This window comes from Misgurnus anguillicaudatus, chromosome 14 (assembly GCF_027580225.2).
Source record: "Misgurnus anguillicaudatus chromosome 14, ASM2758022v2, whole genome shotgun sequence".
NCBI classification, from domain to species: Eukaryota; Metazoa; Chordata; class Actinopteri; order Cypriniformes; family Cobitidae; genus Misgurnus; species Misgurnus anguillicaudatus.
Genome location: NC_073350.2, coordinates 33,998,864 through 34,017,861, shown reverse-complemented (window position 1 = coordinate 34,017,861; position 18,998 = coordinate 33,998,864). Strand labels below are relative to the sequence as shown.

At 37.5% G+C, this 18,998-nt stretch overlaps 1 protein-coding gene and 1 long non-coding RNA gene across 3 annotated transcripts in view; both read right to left on the bottom strand.

The window, feature by feature from the left end:
• The window catches only part of klhdc8a (kelch domain containing 8A), a 55,092-nt gene extending 44,614 nt beyond the window's left edge, over positions 1–10,478 (bottom strand). Inside the window, exon 1 of one of the 2 annotated variants that reach the window (XM_055184688.2) lies at positions 10,023–10,478. The gene's annotated coding sequence lies outside the window, so the exon portion shown is untranslated. The remainder of the gene's footprint in view (positions 1–10,022) is intronic. The other variant, XM_055184686.2, reaches the window with a different exon arrangement.
• A 1,867-nt stretch (positions 10,479–12,345) lies between these two features.
• On the bottom strand, positions 12,346–14,762 carry LOC129416869 (uncharacterized). Its single transcript, XR_008635603.2, has 6 exons — positions 14,568–14,762; positions 13,838–13,890; positions 13,574–13,624; positions 13,451–13,490; positions 13,226–13,363; positions 12,346–12,659 (listed from the first exon to the last, which is right to left on the bottom strand). It is a non-coding gene; the product is annotated as an uncharacterized lncRNA (long non-coding RNA).
• Positions 14,763–18,998: the final 4,236 nt, after the last annotated feature.

Sequence of the window (18,998 nt, the reverse complement as noted above, 5' to 3'; positions counted from 1 at the left end):
CACCGAGAGGCTGAAACCCCGTATATCCGTCAGATGTAAAGATGTAACGATGACGGGGAACCGTCATACAAAAACGCCCGTAGAAGACACTAGCCACCGGACGGCACCGAGAGGCATAAGTGTTGACAGAGACCGAATGTAATAAACCCACGACTCACCGATCGATGCAAAGAAGAAAAGACTCCAAATAGCGCGCTGTCACAGCTTGCGAGGACGAAAAAAAATTCGCTGCTCAGGTAAGCTGCACTTGACGGCGCGAAAATCGAGGAAAAACGACCTATCACAACAAGCGAGAAAGCAAAAGAGGCAGAAGGCTGAGCTGGTTGGCTATTTATTGCTCAGGGCTCAGCCTATGTCACCATGTGACTTTGTTGGTATATTTTCTCGACCTATCTAGCTGGCGCTGCGATAATCCACTAGTGCTTTTGCACCGCCTCTGGCGGTCAGGAGGAATGAAACAGAACAGATGGCTTCAAGCAGGAAAGGCCCTCTAGCTAGGTTTACAACTGTCCCGTATTAGTCGGCATGTCCGTATTTTGGGTCTCATTGATTTTAGTCCTGTATGTGACCTCCCATGTCTTGTTTTTGACTGCTACGTTGATCTAAACAGTGACTGATACAACAGGCTTGCTCGACTTCTTGTGGCTCCACAACAACTGAGAAGCAGATGACGACAAAATCCAACAAGAGTGATTTGAGAATTCAGACAAAGTGGACTGCTATCGAAATGCTCTGGCGGTACTTTGATGTCATCCGCCTGTCTGTTCATGCGGCACCGCATGAAGTCAAACAAGTAGCAAGCAGTGCTGAACACTTGAGAATAATCTCAAACACAATCAGTAGGCTATACGCTAAAGGGGGTCATATAATATGATATCATGTTATCCTTTTATTATTTGTGCAAAGATCTTCATAATTAAAATGCTCAGTCTCAATTACAAAGAGATCACTGATCCAGACCTGCGTAATAAATCGATCTTAAAGGCCCCAACAAAACATTTCCAACTTTGCTTGGACATTCTCACACTTCTAATTCACATCCTGTGTGTTTTAATTAAAGTATTTGAAGTTGACTCTGCAAAACTACAGCTCACAGAATCATTGAATCTATGTTAGTTTTAGTTTGTCACATGTAAGATGAACATGAAGGGGATAACGTTTAATTACCCTTAGTGCAGAAGTCACAACTGTTTTGTCTTCCCTGCTGAAAAAAACAGCATACCAGCAAGACCAGCATATGTTGTGTTTTGGTGCTGGTATGCTGTGACCACCAGCTAAACCAGCATAGACCAGCATAATTCCCATGCTGGTCCATGCTGGTTTGATGCTGTTTTTTTTTTCAGCAGCGTTATACGGTAATGGTTCAATTTAAGGACTGTGTTAAAAGTACCTGCTGTACCAACAAACTGTTAATAAACCCATTGTATGTTGCCAAGGCATAAGAGTTATTATACAATTTTAATTAAGGGATTAGCTATCATTTGTTGTAAAGTCTGATGTGCTACTGTGATGTCGGGGGAAGGGCGCTTAGACATGTGAGGCCTAAAATCACTGACTGACAAACTGATAACTCAGAGGACTCCACCTTTTAAATTAAATGATACAGTTCTCTAAACAAACAGCTCATATGACTTTATTTCTGAATGAGAATTGTATTGTAAAGTCTGATGTGCTACTGTGATGTCGGGGGAAGGGCGCTTAGACATGTGAGGCCTAAAATCACTGACTGACAAACTGATAACTCAGAGGACTCCACCTTTTAAATTAAATGATACAGTTCTCTAAACAAACAGCTTATATGACTTTATTTCTGAATGAGAATTGTATATGTGTTGTAAAGTCTGATGTGCTACTGTGATGTCGGGGGAAGGGCGCTTAGACATGTGAGGCCTAAAATCACTGACTGACAAACTGATAACTCAGAGGACTCCACCTTTTAAATTAAATGATACAGTTCTCTAACAAACAGCTTATATGACTTTATTTCTGAATGAGAATTGTATATGTGTTGTAAAGTCTGATGTGCTACTGTGATGTCGGGGGAAGGGCGCTTAGACATGTGAGGCCTAAAATCACTGACTGACAAACTGCTAACTTTACTTCAGTGGACTGCACCTTTTAAATTAAATGATACAGTTCTCTAAACAAACAGCTTATATGACTTTATTTCTGAATGAGAATTGTATATGTGTTGTAAAGTCTGATGTGCTACTGTGATGTCGGGGGAAGGGCGCTTAGACATGTGAGGCCTGAAATCACTGACTGACAAACTGCTAACTCAGAGGACTGCACCTTTTAAATTAAATGATCAAGTTCTCTAACAAACAGCTTATATGACTTTATTTCTGAATGAGAATTGTATATGTGTTGTAAAGTCTGATGTGCTACTGTGATGTCGGGGGAAGGGCGCTTAGACATGTGAGGCCTAAAATCACTGACTGACAAACTGTTAACTTTACTTCAGTGGACTGCACCTTTTAAATTAAATGATACAGTTCTCTAAACAAACAGCTTATATGACTTTATTTCTGAATGAGAATTGTATTGTAAAGTCTGATGTGCTACTGTGATGTCGGGGGAAGGGCGCTTAGACATGTGAGGCCTGAAATCACTGACTGACAAACTGTTAACTTTACTTCAGTGGACTGCACCTTTTAAATTAAATGATACAGTTCTCTAAACAAACAGCTTATATGACTTTATTTCTGAATGAGAATTGTATTGTAAAGTCTGATGTGCTACTGTGATGTCGGGGGAAGGGCGCTTAGACATGTGAGGCCTGAAATCACTGACTGACAAACTGCTAACTTTACTTCAGTGGACTGCACCTTTTAAATTAAATGATACAGTTCTCTAAACAAACAGCTTATATGACTTTATTTCTGAATGAGAATTGTATATGTGTTGTAAAGTCTGATGTGCTACTGTGATGTCGGGGGAAGGGCGCTTAGACATGTGAGGCCTGAAATCACTGACTGACAAACTGCTAACTCAGAGGACTGCACCTTTTAAATTAAATGATCAAGTTCTCTAACAAACAGCTTATATGACTTTATTTCTGAATGAGAATTGTATATGTATTGTAAAGTCTGATGTGCTACTGTGATGTCGGGGGAAGGGCGCTTAGACATGTGAGGCCTGAAATCACTGACTGACAAACTGTTAACTTTACTTCAGTGGACTGCACCTTTTAAATTAAATGATACAGTTCTCTAAACAAACAGCTGGCTTATATGACTTTATTTCTGAATGAGAATTGTATATGTGTTGTAAAGTCTGATGTGCTACTGTGATGTCGGGGGAAGGGCGCTTAGACATGTGAGGCCTGAAATCACTGACTGACAAACTGCTAACTCAGAGGACTGCACCTTTTAAATTAAATGATACAGTTCTCTAAACAAACAGCTTATATGACTTTATTTCTGAATGAGAATTGTATATGTGTTGTAAAGTCTGATGTGCTACTGTGATGTCGGGGGAAGGGTGCTCAGACATGTGAGGCCTGAAATCACTGACTGACAAACTGTTAACTTTACTTCAGTGGACTGCACCTTTTAAATTAAATGATACAGTTCTCTAAACAAACAGCTGGCTTATATGACTTTATTTCTGAATGAGAATTGTATATGTGTTGTAAAGTCTGATGTGCTACTGTGATGTCGGGGGAAGGGCGTTTAGACATGTGAGGCCTGAAATCACTGACTGACAAACTGCTAACTCAGAGGACTGCACCTTTTAAATTAAATGATACAGATCTCTAAACAAACAGCTTATGTGACTTTATGTCTGAATGAGACTTGTATTGTAAAGTCTGATGTGCTACTGTGATGTCGGGGGAAGGGCGCTTAGACATGTGAGGCCTGAATCACTGACTGACAAACTGCTAACTTTACTTCAGAGGACTGCACCTTTTAAATTAAATGATACAGTTCTCTAAACAAACAGCTTATAGGCTATGACTTTATTTCTGAATGAGAATTGTATATGTGTTGTAAAGTCTGATGTGCTACTGTGATGTCGGGGGAAGGGCGCTTAGACATGTGAGGCCTAAAATCACTGACTGACAAACTGCTAACTCAGAGGACTGCACCTTTTAAATTAAATGATACAGTTCTCTAAACAAACAGCTTATAGCCTATGACTTTATTTCTGAATGAGAATTGTATATGTGTTGTAAAGTCTGATGTGCTACTGTGATGTCGGGGGAAGGGTGCTTAGACATGTGAGGCCTGAAATCACTGACTGACAAACTGCTAACTTTACTTCAGTGGACTGCACCTTTTAAATTAAATGATACAGTTCTCTAAACAAACAGCTTATATGACTTTATTTCTGAATGAGAATTGTATTGTAAAGTCTGATGTGCTACTGTGATGTCGGGGGAAGGGTGCTTAGACATGTGAGGCCTGAAATCACTGACTGACAAACTGCTAACTTTACTTCAGAGGACTGCACCTTTTAAATGATCAAGTTCTCTAACAAACAGCTTATATGACTTTATTTCTGAATGAGAATTGTATATGTATTGTAAAGTCTGATGTGCTACTGTGATGTCGGGGGAAGGGCGTTTAGACATGTGAGGCCTGAAATCACTGACTGACAAACTGCTAACTTTACTTCAGTGGACTGCACCTTTTAAATTAAATGATACAGTTCTCTAAACAAACAGCTTATATGACTTTATTTCTGAATGAGAATTGTATATGTGTTGTAAAGTCTGATGTGCTACTGTGATGTCGGGGGAAGGGCGCTTAGACATGTGAGGCCTAAAATCACTGACTGACAAACTGATAACTCAGAGGACTCCACCTTTTAAATTAAATGATACAGTTCTCTAAACAAACAGCTCATATGACTTTATTTCTGAATGAGAATTGTATTGTAAAGTCTGATGTGCTACTGTGATGTCGGGGGAAGGGCGCTTGGACATGTGAGGCCTGAAATCACTGACTGACAAACTGCTAACTTTACTTCAGTGGACTGCACCTTTTAAATTAAATGATACAGTTCTCTAAACAAACAGCTTATATGACTTTATTTCTGAATGAGAATTGTATATGTGTTGTAAAGTCTGATGTGCTACTGTGATGTCGGGGGAAGGGCGCTTAGACATGTGAGGCCTGAAATCACTGACTGACAAACTGCTAACTCAGAGGACTGCACCTTTTAAATTAAATGATCAAGTTCTCTAACAAACAGCTTATATGACTTTATTTCTGAATGAGAATTGTATTGTAAAGTCTGATGTGCTACTGTGATGTCGGGGGAAGGGCGCTTAGACATGTGAGGCCTGAAATCACTGACTGACAAACTGTTAACTTTACTTCAGTGGACTGCACCTTTTAAATTAAATGATACAGTTCTCTAAACAAACAGCTGGCTTATATGACTTTATTTCTGAATGAGAATTGTATTGTAAAGTCTGATGTGCTACTGTGATGTCGGGGGAAGGGCGCTTAGACATGTGAGGCCTGAAATCACTGACTGACAAACTGCTAACTCAGAGGACTGCACCTTTTAAATTAAATGATACAGTTCTCTAAACAAACAGCTTATGTGACTTTATTTCTGAATGAGAATTGTTTATGTGTTGTAAAGTCTGATGTGCTACTGTGATGTCGGGGGAAGGGCGTTTAGACATGTGAGGCCTGAAATCACTGACTGACAAACTGCTGACTTTACTTCAGTGGACTGCACCTTTTAAATTAAATGATACAGTTCTCTAACAAACAGCTTATATGACTTTATTTCTGAATGAGAATTGTATATGTGTTGTAAAGTCTGATGTGACATGTGGTGGAAAGCATGAAATCACTGACTGACAAACTGCTAACCTTACTTCTTTGAATTCCAGCTATATAATTATAAAAATCATATAAACTTCATCTTGATTTGTGATTGTTTTTAGAGCTTTTAGTTAATAAACTGAAAATACACATTTATTCTTATTCTAGAAACTGAATATAATAATTAATGATGAAATATGGCATGAGGATTGTTTATATTATAAATCACTATCTGATGCCATGAGGTGATGTTTGCTGTGCTTACTGTGTGGAGTGGGGATTGGGCTACAGTCTGCTTAGCCATCTGAATTAAACAGAATGGTCAGAGATCGATTTTATTCAAACTAAACATAAAGAAGGAAAAAATATTCAAACCAATCAAACTGCAACAAAAAGCACACAATTCCTCATGTTTTAACATATTATCCTTACGAAAATTAACCATGGTTTTATTGTGTTAAAAGTGTATTAATCATGTTTTTTGGGGTAATGATTACTATCAGCAAAAGCATGGTTTTACTACACTAACAAATTATAGTTTTTGGTTATCAACAACCATGGTTATTTTGTGGTTACCATGGTTTACTATTTGTTTTTGTTTAACTGTAGTAAAACCATGGTTAATTTTCGTAAGCGTTGTGTCATATATATTTAATTAAATAAACAAAAACATTGTAATGACACCTACTGCATTAAATGTAAACATACCACTTTACTTTTAGAAAGAAATGTTTCCTTTAAAGCCTAATGTCCGTCTCCCCTGTATTAAACTGTTCCTGCACCATTAATAAACAACTGTTATCGATTTTATACAGCGCTGCGCATATTGGTCCGGCTATGAAATCAAACTACCGCGAGCACAGACGGTTGAGTGTGCTTTTGAATCGCTTTCGCAAAACTGTGATGTCAGAAACCGATCGATCTGCGCAGCACAAACACACGTGCTGCCTGCATTACTGTACCGCGGGTCCTGTCAGTCACTCGATGAGTGAGTCGAGGGAGAGGCTGCACGGGATCTTTACACAGACGCGACAGAGAAACCGAGTATACGATGCAAAGTTGAGAAACACATCATAAGAGATCCTGATTCTTAATACAGGTTAGTCTGTTTTAAATTGATAGGGTTTATTTTAAACAACTGTAAATAATGTGTCCATTCTTTCATATAATATCTTCCGCAATCTCTACTGATCGCGTATTTGGCCTCTGATTGGTCAGATTATCATTATATTTAAAATGTGCAGTTCATTTAATGGCCGATTTGGGCGATATGGGGCCCTAATCTTCCTGGCCTGAGATTGGTCAGAATCTCCCAAGTGTGTATCTTTCAGGAAGTGCAGTTCTCCTAGAGGGCGCTGCATTATACACAAATTAGTGGGGGGGCATACACACTTTGAGTACACAAATCATGTAAAAGTGCATTTTTGGGACAAGTGAGATTTTAAGTTAGGACACCATTTTAGGACATGCTGAATGCCATTATATAGTCAAACAAATGAGGACATCAAAAAAGTCCTAAATTGTCAAGGTGGTCCTCAGTTTACTGGTGTGTACTCTGGTGAATGTCCCCAAAAGTGACATAAGTAAGTGCACACACACACACACACACACACACACACAAAGATAAAACTGAAATAAGATTAAATAAGATTGTGCTCAGACCACCCACTTCTCATAACAAAGGATCGTATAACAGAGCGAAATCAAATTACTACACCTGACCTCGTCTCATTTTGTGCTTTCTTAATCTTTTCTGCTCTTTGTCTGGCCAATGTCAACTGTAGCAGAGCAGATCATTTCCATAGCAACCCTGAATCCAGCCTACGAGTGCATGATACAGAACATAATGCGATTCACTCGTCACAATTCCCCGGAGGATTACATAAAACACGCTTGTCTTTCCGTGACGATTTCATATTTCAAACTCTCTGCAACTTCTCTTAGCTGTGGTGCAATAAATCTAGGTCAGCCATAGACAAAACCATAGCGCTCTATTGATTTAACAAATTAAACTATGACTTCCGTGAAAAGGCCTTTGATCACGCGGAGTGGATCAGATTCAATTACGAAGGCCTTCGTCATTTCATTTGAATATAAATGCTGTGGGATAATAATGTGGATGAGGACGGTTCGAATGAGCTTTCAGAAGTAAGATTACAATTGGGAGCTGGGGATGTATTTCTCTAAAGCAAGAGCCAAAAGGTTTCATGGCTAATTGCTATGGAAATACCTTCCTACAATATGAATGCGTTCAAGGCCATGGGTTGGTAATCAGCAGAGCGGCCGTTCCCCGCGGTGTATAAAGACACCGGTACAGGCAGAAGCACTGAAGCTCAACTTTTAAAACTTGGCAGGCTGTCAGAACTGAAGTCTGGCAATATTTGCTGCGGCTAGATATCACGCAGTTATAAAAAGAAACTCCTGAAAAATGAGTTACTTTGTGCCCTGGGAAACAAACTTCAAATATCATTCCTTAAGAAAATGCACTGCAAGAATACAGCAAGTCAAAGTGCGGTAACCTTTAATACACATTATCAATAGCATTTAAATAAGAAACTGGACTGCCTCCCTGTGCAGTGACCTTTTGGACCAACACAATCCATCTTCCCTTTTTGGTCTTTATGGATAAAGTTGTCACAGCATAAAGGGGATGAGTTATAGGGTAGACTAGTACCATGTGTACAAATACTGTACTGGTGAGAAAACTGCCTAACCATTCAAAACTAAAGTCAACACCAATGCTTACTGTACCTCGTATTTGACCGGTTACTGTAGTTCATCTGACAAGTATACTGTAAAAAGTTACCTTAAAACCAATATGAATAAAAATGCATTAATTTAACAAAAACCGTTGGATTGTAATTTGACCCGTGCTGGGTTGTTTTAACCCATTGGGTCAAATATAAATATTTTCTGGATTAACTCAATGGCTTAAACAAATGCTGGGTTTTTTTAACACATTGTTGGGTCAAATTTAAACATTTTCTGGGTGAATTTAACCCATCGATTGGGTTTGTCCTTTTTTGACCCAATGCTGTTGACAATAGCCCAGCATTTTTAGAGTATACTTAAAAATGTTAATTGTCTTCTGTAAATTATTCACCAATTCATATTATTCTAACAAAAAAGTTATTTATCAAAAATAAAATAAGAAAGAAGATAAATAGCCCCAACTAAATGCTGGGATATTTTCAACCCAGCGTTGGGTCAAAATGGGACAAACCCAATCATAGGTTTAAATTAACCCAGAAGTTTTTATATTTGACCCAACAATGGGTTTTTGGGCTGAAACAACCCAGTATAGGTTAAATTAAAACCCCAGTGGGTTGCGTTTGTCCCTTTTTTACCCAGCTGGGTTGAAAATATAACCAAGCATTTTTAAGAGTGTAGTTATTTTCGGTAGACATAACCAAGCTCTCTTATTTTTCAACCTCTCCCCTCCAACCACCTGTCATACAGACATTTTTCTTCCTGTCATACAGACCTTTTCTACATCCAATGAAATTCTGTATAAAGTCAAGTCCCGCCCCTTATCCTCATTTCCTCTGAAGAATGTCACATTAACATTAGAAGTAAAATCAAATGGGTTGCATGCTAACTTTCAGAAGCTATTCATGGTCTGGTGCTAACTATTTGAAACAACTTCATTGTAATAATAAATATTCATGTTAAATAATAAGCACTAATACTAAATAAAAACTTAGCCACATAAAGCACATCATATACAAAACATGTACTGTATGCGCCTGTTAACACACAAAACATAGCATTAGGGTAATAATTGTTCAAATGTTTTGTCTAGCTACCTCAAACTTTGCAAAAAAGTAATCACCATGCAAAAGTATTCAAAGTATACCACAAAGTATGCAAAAATCACCACAGCCCCATCACAGTTAATAAGAGGATACATGACTTTAAAAGTATTAAGTTTATCAAGACAAATATATAGATAGCACGTATATAATAAGGCTAAATGTCCAAAACAAAGTTTGACATATGTAAATGCATTGCAAGCTGAATTCATTGCAGACAACTGTACGAAACCAAACAGAAGATGAACATCAATACAGTGCTGCAATAAAACCCCTGCACTAAACCAAAATGCTTCACAAGATGACTAACACCAAAAGGTTAGTAGTATCACTCAATAACCATGTAAACAAACACTACGAACAGTGTTAGAAGAACGTGTAACTCAACAAGGCTCTCGTTAAAAACAGTTTAGACTGAACTCACTCGTCTCTTCCTTCGTCAACTTATTGCATCTTATCAAAGCTTAACGGGTTGAAAATGATTGACTTACTATTCGGTCTGTGCTTCGGTTTCTTCCGATTCTCCTCGGGCGCTTTCCTTATGGACACAGCGCGAACGCAGAGCAACACTAATCCACGCGTGTAATAGACCCTCCCTCTATCAGCATCAGCACCACCACAGCATCCTCCGCATCCCGCGCAGCAACTCACGCGCTCGCGCTCTTCTCCCCATATGGGTCATGTATGAAATATTAATCGCAGCCCTTCATCAAATCCGTCATCTTGACATTAATTTCAGAAATGCTCAAGGGGGCTCCAGTGTGTCTCATAACCTATACGTCTATTATTGTTGCATCTCAGCAAATTACATTTTATGGAAAGTTGCGGGAGTATTTCATTTGTTTTGTTGTTGTTTTATGATGTTAAAAAATATAAAATTAAGGACAGATTCGCTGTGGACAGTCACCCGAGTTTAAATTTGACTTGAATTGGCCACGCCCCCCAAAGGCCGTTTATCAATCCGAAGAGAAGCCCCTGGCTGCAGCCTGCAGATCGGGGCGTGTATGAACCTAGGGCAGAGCTGCACGCGCAGCCCCGCCCATAACGTGTATCATTGGTTAGTAGCACAGTAATGACGTTGACGCCACGGTAAACAGGAAATGCGGTTGAAAACAGTGCGATCTTTAAAACGTGCGCCATATCGCGCTGACGTTATGAAATAATACTTAAATAAAACTTATAAGGAATTACAGAGTATTGTGTAATATCTGTGTAGTATTTTAAGTTTTTCACATTATGTTGTTATTTACACTTCACTGTGTACATTACAAAATTACTGTAAACATTAATGGCACCTTATATATTTCTTATTTTAATCACTCCTCTAATAGTTCTTGTTTATTTTTGTGCATTATATCAGTGATTCTTGGGAATTTGGATAAAACAGGTTTAAATTTTGAAAAAAAAAGGTAGTAAAATTACAAAATCTGAAGGTATATAATTATAGACCAAGGTCTTGGCTATTCAGCAATTTACTGGTGCAACCTCCCCTGTTCGTATTTTTTTTATAAAATAGGCGTTTTTCCAGTTATTACTCATACAACATTTACTTTAAGCCTAAATAGAAAAAGTAATGATTTTTTTATTTAATAAACATATTTTTGTATTAATATAGAATATTAATTGAATAACTCAACAGCACTGAAGAAACATATTGTAGCCTAAGCATATTCATTTAAAACTACGTCTGACGGTGGTGACACTAATCTGACGGTGGTGACATTGGCCTCATTATTCCAAAATGTATACCACTCAAGTCAATGGCTTCTTGCTTAAACTTTATGTAAATATTTGGTCCAAAAAATAACAATCCTGAGCATTATCAAATCATAACTTCCTAAAATACATAAAACCTGACAGAAAAGACAGAAAACCTGACAGTGGTGACATCTGACGGTGGTGACAAAAACCTAATATAGATAAAAAAAATAGATGAGTTGTTCACATTAGCCATCTTGTTTCCCCTCTGTTGCTAGTTACTTCAGACCTCTTCTTAAAAATGATAAATTTATTTCATAATCTAATATTTTTTTACAAAGATGACGGTGTTGACATTATGGTTGTCACAGTAGCAGTGCCCAAAAATATGAAGAAGTTTAAGAGAAAAATAACAAACATACAGGAGCTTGAGTGATCTTGAAGCATGCAGAAGAGCTGAAGGTTTGAAAATGGGGTCCTCAGGAATGCAGTTGACCCTGTAGTTGTCTGATTTTATTGCTTTTTATAAATATCTGACAGTGGTGACAAATATGTGGGACACATTTTGAGCAATCACAAAATAATAGTAAATATTGTTCAAAGTTCAAATAGTTTTTAATACATATTACAATGTACCCTTTCATACGGTAAATATATTATTCAATGTAATTATTACTTTTGGCTTTTCTAGTCAAGTTGAAATGATTATCTCTTTACCGAGGACAGCTGATTTTGTAGGCAATGGGCCAGCATATAATCATTAAATTAATAAAAAATCAAAATAAACCTATAAAAAAACCTTACATATGTGCAAAGGACCCCCTGATTATAACATTGATTCTTTTTTTTTCATGAAAATTTTATTAATTTCCAACAGAATTAGCACTTTTCTTAGTGGGACATGTTTTTGCCAAAGATTCAAGAATTAGTGATATAGGCTATTATTAAACATTTATGCCTAGAAAGTAGTTTGTAGTTAAACTACATACAGTACATTGTCAATCTCTGTATCCCATAGTATGCATGCCAACTCAAAAAAACCAAACCCATACCAGTGATAACTTTTATTTCAAAACAAAAATAATTGTTAAAAAGACATAATACACACACAGATTATCATGTACGGTACATTAACCGTACACACAATCTACACAGAAGTTCCCCTCCATCAATGAAAAAACAATCAACCGAGCAATAGCCCTGAACCTCCTTGTCGGAAAAAAACCCATTCAGGAGTCCCCTTCTGCCATCACCTAGATACCCAGGTGGGCAGTCCTTGTATATTTCAAAGTCAACGAGTAGGGCACCGCACCCGGGAGCTCTTGCCTATATTGTCTGGAAAATGCACTCCAACTCACAACACCTAATTTAGATAAAATACAGAACAAACAATATTGAATCATTTTGAAGAAATTGGCAATTGGAAATAGCCATTAACATAAAAAAAATTACTCTTTACTATGTATATGTTACACATATTATAGGAAAATGTTAGACAACATATGCTTGAGAGTGTTATTGGCTTTGTCTGTAAAGTACCTAAGAGACTTACTTTGTTTATGAACAACATAAACCAGTTAAAAAAAGTTTGTCAACACAAACTTAAATTTGACTTGAGAAAGCCTATCCTAAAAGTTTGAAATAGAAGATTTTCAGTTTGCAGATCAAAGTAGTTTTCAAGCTGAAAGTTTTGAAGGCAATACAGTCTATCAGACACAGACAGACGGATGGATAGACATGACAGATAGGTAGAGATAGACAGACAGAGACGGATAGATAGACAGACAGACAGACAGACAGACAAATAGATAGGAAGAAAAGACAGATAGATAGATTGCACAAATGAAGAAACAGAATTAGATGGACGGACAGACCGACTTTCTCAATTATCTTTTACAGTACTCACAATTTAGATTTTAAAAAACTTACTGTCCAGCCACACAGTGAATTTGGGTTTGCTGACAACCTCCATGAAGACCTTGCACATCAGTGAAAGTCTCCAGAAAGCCACAACGCCGTCTCTGTAACGACTTCCATCAGGATCCACCAGAGGATGTCAATCGGCATCTGTTTAAAGTAGCAAATAGTCAGTCCAAAATGTAACTTATTAAAAAGGGTAACCGATAGATGGACAGGAGTTTATACTGCACTTACCTTGGTAAAATAATCAACATGCAGGGGGATTTCATCACCTCTAAATTGGAGAGTAAGAACAAGAGTAGCATCATTTTCAAACCCCTGTTATTTAGGTTCAAGATTTGAAATGGGAACCAGTACCTGCTCTCTACTCTCCTCTTTTACTGGAGTTGCACTTTCAGCATCTCTGACCTTCAAAAGTTTAAAATATAAAGTCTCATAAAGACAGTTTGTTCTTAATGACATCCCTTAGGACCATAATTGAAATCCACTTGTTTAGATTGATACATGTAATGAATTTATAATTATAGTTAAAAACATTTATTTTAAAATGCTAAATTTAAGCATTTGGTAATTGAAGCTTCAATGAACAGTATGTATTAAAAAAAAAGAAAACAAACAAACCTCAAAGGATGAATTCTCCAAAAGCACCCGACACTAATGCAAGGCATGACAGGCTAAGTTAAAAAATAATACTGAGTTAGTTTACTTTTAATAATATGGGGGTTTCTATTGCATGTAAAATCAAAGGTCCCTGTTGTCAGAAAGCTCAGTGAATACTGAAATGGTTTCCTGTTCAATAAAAAAAGTATACTTATCAATAACATATCAAAATAGTTTACATTTAAAAATGTATTCTTAGAAAAAAGTCCTAGAATATTACTTTGTATGTTGTTACTATTAACTCTTAAATGCTATATTTCTTCTTTTGGTTCAGTTTTGCCTTGTTTTAACCATAATCACACCAACCCTTACGAAAATTAACCACGATTTTATTGTGGTAAAAGTGTAGTAACCATGTTTTTTTGGTGAATTGATTACTATGAGCAAAACCATGGTTTTACTACACTAACCATGGTTTAACTATGTTTTTTGAAAACCATGGTTATCAAAACCAAGGTTATTTTGTGGTTACCATGGTTTTACTACAGTAACCATGTTTTTTGGTTTTAACTGTAGTAAAACCATGGTTAATTTTCGTAAGGGAAACCGCACGCACGCGCGCGCGGTACTAGTTATTTGTGTGATATCATGTGACACGATCTTATTTGTACACCACTTCATTTTAACATCACAATAAATGCCACTTCAAAATTAAAAATCGTAAATAGAACAAAAAAATGGTTGTACTCACCATGCAGCGATAAACATCGGAAATGAAAACTTGCTAAATCGACGTCATGACGTCACGCCACTAACCAATGAGAAGCAGTGTGGGAGGGCCTGCACGTTCAGTCCCGTCCAATGAGAAGCAGTGTGGGAGGGCCTGCACGTGCAGTCCCGTACCAGGTGCATCCTCGCCCAAATCTGCAGGCTGCAGCCAGGTGTACTTGAATCCGAAGGATGCAGCTTCCGGAGGTCGCATGTGGAGGCTGCATACGTCATCAAGCATATTTCAACAAATATTTTTTCAACTTTATAATTGTTTATATTCTGAAATAAGATGATGTGCAGCCTACAAATGCGACCCTGGGATGGAATGACAAGAAGTTAACTTCTCCTAAATTTAATCAGTAAGAAATTCAACAGTGAAACACATCAAAGACATTCAAGTAGCCAAGATAAAAGAGATGCTCACAAAATACTCTCAAGATACTAACTTTAACACTAAACTCTGATTATACATGAGATTAAACGAGTATCTGGCAAACGTGAGCGTCTCTTTTATTATAAACCTCTTCGAAGCGTCTGCACCATAGGCACATACACTAACCTAAAGGATTATTAGGAACACCTGTTAAATATCTCATTAATGCAATGGTGTAATGGTGTGGGGATGTTTTCTTGACACATTTTAGGCCCCTTAGTGCCAATTGGGCATCATTTAAATGCCACGGCCTACCTGAGCATTGTTTCTGACCATGTCCATCCCTTTATGACCACCATGTACCCATCCTCTGATGGATAATGCACCATGTCACAAAGCTCGAATCATTTCAAATTTCTTGAACATGACAATGAGTTCACGTTACTAAAATGGCCCCCACAGTCACCAGATCTCAACCCAATAGAGCATCTTTGGGATGTGGTGGAACGGGAGCTTCGTGCCCTGGATGTGCATCCCACAAATCTTCATTTACTGCAAGATGTTATCCTATCAATATAAGCCAACATTTCTAAAGAATGCTTTCAGGACCTTGTTGAATCAATGCCGTGTAGAATTAGTGCAGTTCTGAAGGCGAAAGGAGGTCAAACACAGTATTAGTATGGTGTTCCTAATAATCCTTTAGGGGAGTGTATTTTGACATGATGCATGATGCACATGGCTCACATGATGCACCGAACACATCTTTTGACATGACAAGCCACACACACATGACGGGCTAAATACATATTTTGATGAGCTTCGCATTGGTGCCCCTCGATAAAGAAGTCACCGGCCGCCACTAACGGAGAGCAAAATTAAAATCTTTTTTTTAAATATGTGGTAATACATTTTGTAAATTAGAAATTTCTCAGAAATACAATGTTTTCTACATCAATTCAGAAATACAAATCTGGTATAAAATTCTAAATATTACCGAATCATCTCATCTTCACCCCAATATGTAAACATCAACTCTGTGCCACTATAATTTATCTACATGTACCGAAGCTCACCAGGTCCTTATCTGCAAGCAGGCGATGCCAATCACAACATCAAGCACAAACACGTCTTAAATTTCCAGCGGCACTCGTCCAGACTTGTGTGCATCCTTGCCGTAGCCTATCGAGTCCACTAGAGACCTGACCGCTCGTGTTGATAACCCGAGAGAAGTAATTATAGCAAGATGTCTGATGTTAAGACCGTCTTTGTGTTATAAAACAGACAACTTTTTGTCTCCAAATGCAGTTAATAATGAATAATGTTGGCACTTTTATGTTGCACTACTGCTTCCTAAAGCATGCTGAGATTGAGAAACATTACCAATACAGAGAACAGCAGGTGCCTGGGGCAGAGTCCGATGTTTTATGGGTGACTTTATAACACACAGCAACTTTGATCACAGAAAAGTAGAAATCAGAAGCTGTAATCACACCTCATTCCATGTCGGATACGGTAATGCACGGGAAGCCGAAGTATTATCCATTAATTCGTATAGCGCAACTCACACTAAATAGGGTTTCAATAACTTTAAAAAGAACCTTTGATCTCAGGATTTGTGTGAGATGCAATTATACAGCTGGAGGTGATGGGGGTCAAATTAGAGACCTTATTAAAATGCTCTGTATTTGTGTCACATCCTCTCATTCACACACACACTTAACTACACAATGTGCAGACTAGAGAGGACTGCTCCCCGGGGCATCACAATAACTGCTACTGTTTATCTTTTCTGCTCAATTCTTCACTTTTTTAAAATGTTTGCGTAGTGTTAATAATCAGTTTTGCTCTATCAGAATGACAAACTAGTTAGCTAACAGGCTGGTAGACTAACCTCATTATATTTTCAATAGTTTCTTTGATCCTTGTTTGGAAATGCTGGCTTTGAAGAAGTTCGGCTTGTTGTTCTTTCCTGTTACAAAACACTGGTTAGGCTTTGCAATTCTCTCCCCCTCAAAAAAAAAACCCTGAATAAAGATTGTAAAATATGCAGAGCTGAATGTCCCAGTTATACTCAGTGCCTGCTGATAATGCAAATTATAAGCTCACATTTGTGACCCAGTCTGTAAAACTGTTTTCTACATAAAATCATCCTAGATAATGTAAAGAACGTTTAATCTTGATATCTTTAATATTGACTGAGTAGGATCAATAATTAAAACCAAACTTTGATGCTCCTGATCTCATCATTAGATTAGATTAGATTAGATTAGATCAAACTTTAGCCTGGATTTCAATGGCAGTGTCACATTTTACAGAAACTAAAACATTTTTCATATACAGCATACACTCCCCTAAAGGATTATTAGGAACACCATTTTGTGACATGATGCATTATCCTGCTGGAAGTAGCCATCAGAGGATGAGTACATGGTGGTCATAAAGGGATGGATATGGTCAGAAACAATGCTCAGGTAGGCAGTGGCATTTAAATGATTCCCAATTGGCACTAAAGGGCCTAAAGTGTGCCAAGAAAACATCCCCCACACCATTACACCATGGCAATAATGAGAAAATGAACAGGTGTTCCTAATAATCCTTTAGGTGAGTGTAAGTTTTACAGATTGATCAGCATTTCCACATTAGAATTTGAACACCAGTCCTAAGTTACCCAGCAAGCAAGTTGGTCTGAGTAACCCTAACCAAAATAATCTTGAATTTGGTTACATTTTTGTCAAAATTACTACAGTGAGATGTCTGATACTCATGTTAGCAAATTCAATGAAAGCTGTTTGCTTTCATTTACTGATTGATTGTATTTTATTTATTTTTGGGCTATGATTAGACATCTATTACATTTTCCACCAACAGCCCAAACTTTGCAAAGTCTGGGCACTCTTGAACGGCTATTAAACACAAATTTGCTTGCTGGGTATAGACATCTCATATCTTATGTGTTTATTCAAAATAAATGTTATGCTTTTATCTATCAAAGTGTCTATATAACACATTTACCATGTTAAAGTGTGTCATTTTTCCACAACTAACATCACCACAGCATTGGATAAAAATATCACCAAATCAGCAGTCACTGGTAAAACATCTACAGTACTAAGATTAAATCACATTTTTACTTTATTTGGCAGAAAACATGACTACTTATGAACTCTTTTCTAAAAAAAAAATCAACTTCCAAAGCTAACCAAAAAAAAAAAACCTTGACCTAAAGGTCTTTACACACCGTGACGTTTAACGTCCGCGTTTATCGTTGACGTTTAACGCCTCGTTACTCAAGAACGAGCGCCAATGTGAGTGCGCAGACCCACACGTAAAGAGCCAGGCGCAAAAACGTCTTTTCAGAAAAACGCCTCGGACACGTTTTTTTGGTTTGACGCACCGCGTTAAAAGTTGGCTGACCAATGAGATTGGCACTTTTGTTCACGTGCCTGGACCTGCTGAAGTTCCAGTCAAACACGACTTGGTGGCGCTCAAGCACAAAATGGTATACACACCAAGAAGATGCATCGAGGCACTCAAAATTTGGAGATTCACTTGACAGCAATTTATCAATTCAGTTTACATTTAAAAAAGACGAAAAAATTCCCATGTTAAACATGTTTACGGTAACAGATGATGACACAAATGTCAAAAATTTTGCATGACATGTCTTGTATGATGAACTAATTCCTAAATGTTTTGAGGTGTAAGACTATATAACATAAACCAGTATAATGTATGTTGATGAAAATGACATAAGCAATTGAAAATGTAGCTGAAAACAGCAGACACTTGAACATAATCATCTGCATGATTGTACAAAAGCATTTGCAATTTGCCCAAAACAATGAGTATTTGCTTTTATGTTGTGCACATCTGACTTGATGATGTGGAGGTTGAACAAAGCGTTTATAAAAATGAATTTCTGATCTGAGGAATGCTCCAAACTGACTGAGAGAAACTGTAATCAATACCTGAAAAGAATAAACATAAAAATGCTTTTAGGAGAATCAATAGAAATGGTATCTGATTACATATAAAGTT